The sequence below is a fragment of the Aethalodelphis obliquidens genome, unplaced genomic scaffold (genome assembly GCF_003676395.1).
Source record: "Aethalodelphis obliquidens isolate GAN/ISIS:26980383/991018 unplaced genomic scaffold, ASM367639v1 scaffold63, whole genome shotgun sequence".
Lineage (NCBI taxonomy): Eukaryota > Metazoa > Chordata > Mammalia > Artiodactyla > Delphinidae > Aethalodelphis > Aethalodelphis obliquidens.
In genome coordinates this window covers 4,082,892-4,094,777 of record NW_020838007.1, presented here as the reverse complement: position 1 = coordinate 4,094,777, position 11,886 = coordinate 4,082,892, and the positions used below count along the sequence as shown (strand labels likewise).

The 11,886-nt window shown below is 46.2% G+C and overlaps 1 long non-coding RNA gene across 1 annotated transcript; it reads left to right on the top strand.

The window, feature by feature from the left end:
• The first annotated feature begins 6,728 nt into the window (after window positions 1–6,728).
• LOC113610510 (uncharacterized) lies at window positions 6,729–10,815 on the top strand. The gene is made up of 4 exons (XR_003429113.1): window positions 6,729–7,023; window positions 7,493–8,151; window positions 8,484–8,694; window positions 8,968–10,815. It is a non-coding gene; the product is annotated as an uncharacterized LOC113610510 (long non-coding RNA).
• Window positions 10,816–11,886: the final 1,071 nt, after the last annotated feature.

Below are 11,886 nucleotides of genomic sequence, written 5' to 3'. Positions count from 1 at the left end.
TGTTTGCTAAGATATCAGAGTGTTCACCTCCCTCATACATTTAACTCTATTCCCCTCACCTGCTCCTGGCAATTTCAAATTAGGAATTTTCTCTCATGTAACAACATTTAGGAATCCTCTATTTTTTCGGAGTGATCTGTTCGTACGAAAGGCAGGCTGAGCAGAAAAAGTGCAAACTGCAAGGATCCCAACCCTGGGGGTTGGTTCCTCTACCTCCCCGTTGGGGGTGCACACCCACCCCTGGCCACCCTGGACTTTCCAGGTCTAAAATTGCCTTTAAGACCAAGATCACATTCTTTCCTTTATACACAGCAGCTGGGACTCTGCTTTTCCAATAACACAAACTCACCTCAAACTCTATAAAGCAAAGCAGCAAACTTACGGTGAAGATATTGGGTGTCAGAGACCAGGGGCAGCATCGGGGTTGAGCCTCAGGCTTGATGGGGACCAGACAGACGCCAAGCTTCTCTCTCCTCTCCCTTCTCCTTGCGTTCTGGGTATCTGAGCCCTTAGTTCTCTCCGCATCAGCCCCCTCTGCTGCTTGGTCAGCATGGCTATCACCTGTTCCTTCCCTTCATATCATAGGATGAGGGCATCCAGAAGAGACTGATTCTCTTTTTTTGCTCCTTCCAAAATTCTTGAAGGAGAGATTTGTCGTAACCTGAATTTCTCTCATTCCCAGCCCTGGACAAATACATGCTGGCCTGCAAGGGGGTGTTACCTGACTGATACGGTAGTTCCCAGAATCGCCATGTGAACAGGGATTGAAGACAGCACCTTTCAGGGAGGGATGCTGGGCAAACATTCCTGCTGGTCTCCATCATTGTCGCTGTTGATAAATCCTGGACAAAATAGCGTGTACCTCTGTGTCTCAGCTATAACTAGGGTGTGCTGTCAGTGATATTTTATCTTCCTCCCTAGACCCAGCTTTACACCAACCCTCTTATTTCCCTAACACACACACACACACACACACACACACACACACACACGACAAAGAATCTAGTCCCATAGGCAGGCTAGAGAGCTTGTCTCAGGAAATCACTGACCTGGACCATGAGAGAATGAAAAAGTGTTACCAAATGAAATTCTTTTTTCTTAAACTTCTAAGCAAATGAAGTTCATTGGGAAATGCTAACCCTTGACCTCTAGACCAGTTGAATATTTTGTGTAAAACATCATTAAATTCTTATCTTACCCAAAAAGCTGACATCATGATTTCTTTTGCAAAATATGCCTAACAGCCAATAGAGATAACAGTGTTTGTGATTTCTGGAATAGCTGCTTCTTCTCACTCATGAGTCTCAGTTGCCAGAACCATTTCTATCAAATTTCCCTGGGTACAGTTTATCCATAAAGTCAGAGGGAGATGGGGTAGCATTTCTGTCACCATGGCAGAACCAGGGTGAATAAATAACTGTGTTTGTGAGGAGTGGGCTTAATTTGGTGAGAAATTCCCTTGTTCTCAAATAGATCATTGTGACTATATGAATCGATTTTTCTTTTACCTGGGGCCCTCTAATGCGACAGCGGCTCCCACGGTAGAGCAGGGAGGACACACAGGGTGGAGGGAGCCGTGTGGGGAGCAGGGGCTTGTGGATGTCACAGGACATTCACGGTTACCTTTCCTGCTGTCCCAGGTCTGACTAAGGCCCCAGAGGCTGAGATCCTTACATTAGATGCCAAGTCTGATCACGATATAGACGCCCCTCGACCACCTACACGTCTCCTGCTTAGAGATGCTCCAATGAGTCCTCACAGCCCTGGCCCATCACTCACCTCCAGACAGTGTAAGAGGCGGTAAATCACTCGCACTGAGCCTGAAGGGAGCAGCATGAAGACACCTTTGAAAGTCAGTGTCACTGGGCCCTGTGTTTCCATTACTGTTGGGTTGGCCAAAAAGTTCATTGGGGTTTTTCCACATCTTTCAGAAAAACCCAAACAAACTTTTTGGCCAACCCGATACTACATCCAAAGATGTTTCCCTCTAGAAAGTTTCTCTCTCCCCAGTAAGTAAACGTCCCGAGGGCTGCCTCACTGATTTTTCAGAGATGTCTGAGTGGGCCTGGGAAATTGTCCTCCTCGTCCCTCCCAGGCTCAGAACACACTGAGACATAAGTCCAAGAGGGAGACAGATGGAGATCCAGAATATTTCCTTTTATTACACATAAAGGCCAAGTTGGATGAAGCATCTAACTGTGAGAAGAGAATGGATCTTCTCACCCCAGACTATGGGTACCTCTTACGACGATGTCAAGATGACATTGATGGTGGTGATGATGACGATGATGTGAGGATGCTGCTGATGCTGACGGTGATGGTGTTGATGGTGAGGATGGTGACGGTGATGATGATGCTGCTGATGGTGTTGATGGTGAGGACGGTGATGATGCTGCTGATGCTGATGGTGATGATGGTGAGGATAATGGATGATGTGATGATGGTGATCATGGTGACGATGATGATGATAATCATGGTGACCACAATAGAGATGGGAGCAGAAGCCAGGGCAGAGTCCCAGACTCGGCGAGTGCCATCTGAAAGAGCAACACAGGGAAAGGTGGCACCATCGTGGTGTCCCCTGCTCTTCGCCTCTGGGCTCAGGCTGTGTGCTGCTCCCCTCATGCCAGACACTCCCCCATCCTGCAGAACTGGAACCATATTGTCTGAGCCCTTTACTGAGGTCTGCACTGACAGTCTGTATGTCACGAGTGCACTCTGGTGAAGAAACACTGAACTAGAACAAGTCCTGAGAACTTCACTGTCTCCATCTGAAATATAACCAGGCAATTCCACTGAAATCTCGAGGCCAATGTGGTAAACCCGAGTCTGCAGTCTGCTCTGGAGGGTCTTCAGATGGCGGATATTATTATAAGTCCCAACTTCAGACATTATATCAAGTCGTCATGCATTTCAAGGTCAGAAGCGTCAACTATATTGTATATTATGCACACTAAATATTATATATATGCACAAATATATACATATGTACATACATATATGTATATAATACAAATATTACATTTCACCAGATTTAACTATCAATTATCTAAAATCCCTATGATTTCTGAGACTGCTAAACTAGTTATCCCAAATATCTATACACTTATTTGAGGTTAGTGAATCATTTTTACCTTTATCCACTGAATTTTAATGAATGCACATTCAAGGCCTAGAGCACGCACTCAGCCATTTGTATATAGCAACACACTTCTGTTGGTACCAACTCAGAATATAAAGTACATTTCATCAAATCTAAGGCACGTCAGGCTTTCAGAGATAATAAAATGTGAAAAAAAATGTGTCTTAGAAATCAAGGAGATCTAATGTCTTTTCTATGTGTTAGAATGACTGTATTTTCACAGATTGTCCTACATTCTCAGGCCACCCAGAGCCAGAAACGTGGATAAAGGCACTCAGAAAATAACACTTTTCTTTTGGGAAAGCACAGAGTATTTCCAACCCTAAACTGAGTGGCTACCTCCGTCAATATCTAGTATGCATTCAAGTTCGTTGAGAAACAGTTTTAATATTAACATTAGCATCAATAGGTGCCCATCGCCCGTACAAAGTTAAAAAAATACATTTTATAAAAGCCAAATCTTGAGGCATTTTATCAGTAACGTCCTTCTATCAGAAGCTTGACCCCGTCTATACATCGGCAGATCCCTCGTTCCCTAACTAGGCTGCCCCTTTCTCCCAGCAGAGCCTCTGGGGACTCGGAGGCAGGGAAAGAGGTGACAGAAGGAGCCTGAGACGGACTCCGAGAACTGTGATCGTTGTCTTTGTATGTAAATTCCACTTTGTAAAACTGATACCCACCATCTCAGTGGCACTTTACATCCTAGAACCACACATGAGCATCACGTAAATCAATCAGTAAGAAACTGCTTTACAAATATTTGAAGTGTTGGCCCATGTTAAATTAGATTTACTTTGAAAGCACTTGGATTTTACTTCATTGTGATGTATGCCAAACTTATTATAAGGATTTACTCCTGTGGTTAAATTTCTCTTCATTCTGTGACAAAAAAATCAATCAAGAAAATGACAAGGTTTATGATGTCTCAGCTGGAATGCTGACAGTGGCTGATGAAACTGAAGCATTGCACTTCTCTTCCCAGATACCGTATCACCCTAGACCACATCTTTCAACCTCTTCTATCTCCCACCCATAAAATTTTAAATGGCAAAGATGAATTTTGATTCTGTACTAGAAAGACATTTCTAGGATGAAATTAATTGGTGTCCTCCATGAAATCAAAGAAAGGAAACAAAAGTTGTTCACTAAGTGAATGATTTTTAGTTTTTCCTTCACTCTGAACTGTCATTCTTCTCATCCTTGACAAAATCAGCAAGACCCTATGGGGCCTTCCCAGGACAGACCCCACGCCCCATGCCCTTGCCCGCCTCTTGTCTGTAGAAAAACTTTAGCCTCCTAGGCCTTCCCAAAAGTTTCAAAGAATAGATTTACTCAGAGAAATGAGAAAATGCAGAAAGAAAGAAAAGGAGTCGAGCAATACAAAATAATAATAGTTTAGCCATTAAACAAAGTCAAGGGCTTTTAGTTCCTCCTCAAGGGCTCTAGATAATATTCCGAGCCATGTCCTTTGAGCTGTTATTTCCACTGCGATGTCTATTTAGAGGTAGTGCCATGAGTTCTAAGATGAAGCAAACTAATCACAAACCGCGGTCAGACTAAAGGGGTGTGGGAGAGGCCTCGCTGGCCAAGAGTCACGCTTTCATTCTGCAGGGGTCATTGGCTGCTGACCGGAGCCAGCCTGAGTCCAGTAAATACTTTCCATCCAAATTGTAAGGATATTTATCAAGAAGCCAGTATGCATGTCAGACTGGGTGCTAGAGGCACTTCTGGGGAATCAGAAGAAAGGGTGGTTGACTACATACTTGTGGGTTCGGATGCAGAGATTATAAGGGAACGTTTATTTCTTTTGGCCAGTAAGGATGCATCTTCCATGAATCATAGTTTTTTTTTCACCCTAATCCTTATCTACACTATAAAAAGACCTTTGGAAATATGGTTTTTCAATAAATTACAAGGTTTCTTTTCTAATCCTTAGTTACAATATTAAAGGAACTTTGGATATAGGGAGATTTAAGGCTTTGGAATTTTTTTTAAGGCTTTCTTAAAACATATACATGGCTTGTCAACCTGTCACAGCAACTTGCAGCAGCGCTGTGGGCATGACCAGTACACACGATGGACTACCGTTGGGGGGGTATGACCCAGGGATTCTTTCGGCGGAACTGACGGTGTGATGATCCTTAGGCACTAGTTCTTGGGCACAGCAGCAGCAAGAGTGCAGCTGAGGATTAGAAAGTGTGTCTCAGCATCTTCCCCACTCCCATCAGTGCCCCGTCCCCTGCCCCGATGCGGCCACTCTTTGTTCTCAGTCCCCCACGTGGCACCTCAAGGCCTTTCCTTCCTGAGCCATGCCAGAACCTTCCACTCCAGTTACTCTGAGCCCTGTGAGTCCGTCTCCCTCTCCCGTGGGGAGAGACGGTCTGTCCCTTGCTCTTCCCCCAGGGGTATCTGTATGTCCCCACGGCTTCCAAACTTGGGAAACCCCGAGCGGAGGCCCAGTAGGTGGCCGTAGGGCTTGGGGGCGAGCGGGCAGCACTGGGGTGCTGTCTCTCCTACACCAGCACCAGGCACTGAGCCTGGTTTCCTGACTCCTCCCAACACCCCCAAGTCGCTCTCACAGCTCACACACCTGCTGTGAAGTCACCCCCGTCACTCCTCATCTTGCCCTCCTTTTTTTTTTTTTAATTTTTGTTTTATATTGGGGTCTAGTCGATTACCAACATTGTGCTAGTTTCAGGTGTACAGCAAAGTGATTCAGTTCTACATATACATGTATCTATTCTTTTTCAGATTCTTTTCCCATGTAGGTTATTACAGAATACTGAGCAGAGTTCCCTGTGCTATACAGTAGGTCCTTGTTGGTTATCCATTTTAAATGTAGCAGTGGGTACATGTCAATCCCAAACTCCCTAACTATCCCTCTGCCCCTCCCATCCCCCCTGGTAACCACAAGTTGGTTTTCTATGTCTGTGAGTCTGTTTCTGTTTTGTAAATAAGTTCATCTGTATCATTTTTTAGATTCCGCATAAAGCGATATCGTATGATATTTGTCTTTCTCGTCCTGCCCTCTCTCCTCCCCCGTCTCGTATCCGCTCACACGGACATGCTATTTCCTGCCCCCAGCACCCCTAAACCAATACACAGATATATACAACTCCAAGTCCCCCACCCCCGAAACTCTCAGAAATGAAATAAAAGCGAATAGAGTTCTCTGCCATGATGGAAACAACAGAACGCAAAGGGACAAACGAACGTGTAGTGGCATGATGTGCATGAGTGACTGGAGATGGGGTCTGACAAGTGAAGACAGACACCGTAACAAGCAGGCCTTTCCCCGCAGCTGGAGCAGAGCTTATCTCTACAGAGAAGATAGCAAACAAGAAACAGAGCAGGACATCATGAGAGAGGCAAGACAGGAAACCCAAAAGGACAGCTCATCTCCACGCAGGCGTGACTGCCGGTGCCAGCGAGGCGGCTCCACACTAACGAGAAGCTTCCACGGCGCCCTCACGGGAGACACGTCAAAAAGTCAGTCCCCGCCCACAACCCCGCTGCTTCTGGTCTCAGCGCCTCCTGCACTGCACCTCTCCTGAGGCCCTAAGTGCCACCTTTCCAGACCCTGTTCAGCTCCTCTCCACATTCGTTTTAATATTTCATGGCTCTCTTGGAAGAGGGAGGAGCAACATCTCTCTGTGCATGTTCCTCTTAATCGATTTGTTATGGCAATTATAACTTTTTTTTACTCCAGAGGATGCGAAGGAGACTGCTGCTTCCTGGAAAGGGAGTGTTTTGGAAGACGGTGAAATGCAAGTGTCCTCCCCACGGTGCCACTTGTGGCGTGTTCCCCGAAGACTTCCCTGCTTTTCTGGAAAGCCAGGGTCCTTCCAGCCTGGGGGCTGATGGCTAAGACCTCGTCTGAGGTGAGTAGACAAACTGTTGGGTTCATTTTGAAGAGAAACTTAGACAAGAGAGAGTTGGGCCACAGGCTTCCCTCGAGAGAAGGTGTGGAGATGGGTCTGTTCCCATGGACGTGGCCTCGTGGCTCCCCACAGTCCCACAGAACTCACGCCGAGCCCTGGACCTCCAGCCCCGTCTGCGAACAGCCAGTGAGCTGTTCGTTCCAGTACATCTAATGTTTTCTTGAAGTTTTTGCTCCCAGATTTGGAAATGATTGTTGCAAGTAACACTGATTAATTCTACATTGTTATATTCTGGAAATTTCATAAATCCAACATGGAAATAATATGCAAAATAGAAGCTATTGACTAAAAAAATCAGATAGAATTGTGCTAAATTAACCTTGTAAACATTTAATCTTTCCTTCCTCCCTCCCTCCTTCCTTCCTTCCTTCCCTCAGAAGGTGACATGATACAACCTGGGTTTTCACAGGGTCACTGTTGCTGCTGTGGGGCCGAACCACAGAGGCTGTTCCCATCACGTTTGTAACCATCCTCATTTCCTCAACTTTTGATACGTAACCTGTGTCAAAACACAGAGTTATAGCTGTGGACAATCACCCTGAAGGAACTGGTGAGTAAAAACAAAACTATGACTTTTCTGTAAGAACAAAAGAGCCACTTTTTTTTCAAAGTATGGCAAAGATTTGATTAACCTGAGGAATGCAGGGTACTGATTAATTGAGTTTTCTGATGAACTGACAGGTTAGTCTGATGGGAAAACTGATGAGAACGAAAACCATCATGTTCCTATCTTATTAAGAAAGTGTATAACGCACAATGCAGGTCACTTTGCTGGTAATATCTTCTTCCTACTCCAAGTCATTGTCAGAAATACCTACAGGGCCAGAGAGATGGTACATGGGCTGGGCTGATGGACAGGTAGTCCTGGGGTCCTTGAGGGAAATTCTGGGGAGGAAGAACCTTGTGGGGAAATGGGGGGAGGGCAGAGGGCACTTGACGGTTCTTTTCCTACAGAATCGACTCCTTCAACTGAGCTAAATAAATAAGATTCTGGGCCACATCGAAATGAGAGGAGATGCTCTCAGAAGGAAGTCTCCGGACTCCAAGTCCTCAGCCAGCATCACGGGGGTGGGGGGTTGGGCAGGGACCTCTGCTTTCTTCCTCTCACAATGGCTCACGTGTCCGCTGGTACATTTCACCATGGTCGACTCCTACCTTGTATCTGCGTGACCACCCCTGTCTCTTGGGCACGCCCACAAAATAAACTTGTTCTCAGGGAAAGGTTCAGACCACTGGCCAAATCAGCCCCCTCAAACACAGGTTGATCTTTCCCTGCACTCCTGTTATGTTAATAATTTAACTCTCATCAGACACTGACATCTGACACTGGAAGTATTTGAATGTTTTGTTTTTTCCCAAGTGACCGAGTTTCTTCTTTGCTCTCTGCCATCCCCAAGCAGGAAGGCAGCTGAGCCCTGGGATTCAGAGCCTGGAATCACATTCCCGGGCTGAGAGTGGCTGAACAGTCACTGAGCAGCAGGTCAGACGCCCGTCGGCCCTGGGACGCGGTGGGTGTGAGCACAGGGCCTGAGGCGTGTGCAGCTACTCAGATGGAAGCGCCTGTCAACATCTTGGTGACAAGCTGTAAATGCATTTACACTGTGCTCCATGGTAAGTGAACCCCTCTAACCATCAGCTTCAGAGATCTGGGCAGTGGAGCTGGGTGGATACGCACCAGCACAGGCCCGGGTGTGAGGCAGAAACATTGAATGTACTACTTGTGGCACACACCTTCCAGCCGCCGCTGGTCCACCCGATAGCCGGGTCAGGCAGAGGGATGGGGCGATCTGTGGACCTCTGGTCCCCAATAACCCCAGGCCCGACCAGAATACTGAGATGCAAATACTTACTCAGGGTTATCTTTTGTAATTTTGCCTACTTTAGGGCTGTGGAATTTTTAGCTAGAAATAAAGGAAGGGGGACCCTTCCCCACCTGGAGTCCTTCGGAGATGCTGTGTTGACGGACTCTGCCCCTGACCGATGGAAGAAGCGATTCACAGTCCACACCGCTGTCCAGGGTTGATTCAGCTGCTCCGCCAGCACCTTCATTTCTTCTCTTGAACTTTCCTCATTCAACTTCTCAGCCATGTAAACCAACCACAGTTACAACCACTGTAAAGCAGATGGGCAGCAGGGAGGGGACATTAATGCTAAGGGGACATTAATGCTAAGAATGGACTGACTCTGTGACCAGAGCAGCGGTCCTGCCTTCCTGACAGCACAGAGAGGCATTACAGTTTCATGGGTCACCTAGACTCTAAAATCAAACTCAGGGCAGTAGCTACTAGCGACCTTGTTTGCTGGCCTATGTTCTAGAATGTAAGCACAGAAAGGTAGGGATTTTCACCATTTTATTCTTTGCTGTGTGCAGTGCCCTGAAAAGCAAACACCAGCCCAGAGGCCCAGTGAATGTTAGCAGTGCAGGAGTGCCAAGCATGGTAGTAAAATCATTCTGTGTTTCTATTTACATCTCATAAAAGCAGATTAATTTACATGCTAGGTGTCTATTTACACAGTAGATAACAGTGTATGTTTTCACCAATCTTCTTGTACCCACTGTTAAAACAGCAAATGAATAATCCCTTCATTTGTATTTCTCTTCATCTTGGGGAACTATTGTTTATCCCGTTGACTTCTGAAGAAATTGAAAGAGTAAAAAAGTTGGCCATTTATCTGAAATGAGAGTGTGTTTTTTCAAAAAAGAAAAGGCTCCCCAGAGAATATTTACATGCTGTTGAGCATTTAGTAAGAAAACATTTCAAACTAACCAGCATCAATGGAATTGTGGAGCCTGCAGCGCCGTCACTTAATTTCAAAGGAGAGACAGACTAAATCCAGAAGACGACACAGCACAGGGCTCCATCGCACCTGCCTAGTCAACTTGGGGGTTTAACAATGCAGACACATCAGTATGAATTGCTTCCGATAGCCAAGCGTTCACAGCGGAGGGTTTGCTCTTAACTGTTTTTCTATTGCCGACTTGGGCTCGATGGCAGCATTTTCCATGATGTGTCCGTGATGAAATTGGATGCACATGCATGTGAGGTTTCCATCCAGCTAAGACCATGTTTGGGGAGAAGCCAACTGCAGATGCAGTGTTCTGCCTATGGTCTGGAAACTCCAAGGTCACTAAAGTGCAGCAAGTTCAGAGAGACAGATGACAGGGAAGGATGGACTTGCCTGTTTGGAGGCTCAGGGTCATCACAGGACACCAAGCCCAGGCAGCTCAGTTCACAGGCACGTGGGGAGGCTAGGGAAGCTGGGAGGCTGGGGAGGAGGCTTGATTCTCTCCTCTCCTCCGCTGGCCTCCACATCCTTTCTCTTGGGAGACCCTCAATGAAGATGCATTAATTGGTTTTGTCTTTGGACAGTAGTCCATGGTTTTGTTCCAGAAATCCTTATTAAAATAGCACTCAGACTTTTCAAAAAATGTTTGTTTTACATTTTTGCCTCACTCTCGTAACAACACAGAAATGACTGCAGGGGGCTTACCACCTCCAGTAAGCCTCCCAGGCACCCGCAGACCAGAACAGAGCATTTTAATACCTTGACCACGCCTCACAGCTACACAGGGGATGCCAGGCCACGGTCCAGACTTGCGGGCTCCAGGAGGGCACCTCCCTGTCACGCTGCACATGCTGCTCGAATGCAAGGCAGCACGACTGCAAATTCAGGTTTGAAAACAGAAACAAACCTGTAAAGCAAAACGCAGTAGCTATAAACCTAGAAAGAGTGGTGAAAAATCTCAAATATAAACTCTAAATCCAAAAGCGAAAGTTAACTTAAAAAACTGAGTTACTGATGGTGAGGAAACATTTTCCTACATAGAAAAGTGGTGCCCAGGATGGATGGTGGGAGCAGAGAAAATGAATCTGTCAGCACTGTTCTGTGGCACAATGCAAGTCGCTGACCGTCTAGTTCAGGGGCTGGCACATTTTTCCTGTAAAGATAAGTATTTTAGGCTCTGTGAGCCATATGATGGTACCCGTTCCACTCCACCATGGTAGCGAGGGCACAGCCATAGAAAACATGCAGACAAACGAGCCTGACCGTGTCCGTGAAGTTTCTTTACAAGATTAGGCAGACGCCTGGTGTAGCGTGTTCATCGTTAAATCTCTTATTCATGCCTTTCATCCGCTAATCAATGGCATCGTCAGTAACAGCTTGAACTGAATTTTGGAGGATCTCTGTTCAGCTTCATAAGGACACCACATTGGGTGAAATCCTTATGGGAAGACCAAAAACGTTTGTGATTTTTAAAATTTTCCACTGAAATCTAACCTTTGTCAGAGATCTTTCTACAGAAGTTGTTTTCACCCCGAAGGAGCTGCAATCCTGATTAGCTAGGATCAAAGATTTGAACTTGCAAGTACCTCTGCTTTCAGGCGATCTCCTAGAGCAGTAATTTCTACATCTAACGGCTGGTTTTAGAATAAGAAACCAAGTTACCTCGTGGATTGATTTCCAAAAAATATATAAATGATTTTCCTAGGATATTATAAAGGCTTGAGTTTGTTTACCAAGAACTTCTAGCTTAGTGCAAACTTTTCCTATAATTAAGAAGGGGGCTTCCCTGGTGGTGCAGTGGTTGAGAGTCCGCCTGCCGATGCAGGGGACACGGGTTCGTGCCCCGGTCCGGGAGGATCCCACATGCCGCGGAGCGGCTGGGCCCGTGAGCCATGGCCGCTGAGCCTGCGCATCCGGAGCCTGAGCTCCGCAACGGGAGAGGCCACAACGGTGAGAGGCCCGCATACTGCAAAAAACAACAACAAAAAGAAAGATCTGAGGAGCCCTAAAGAATCA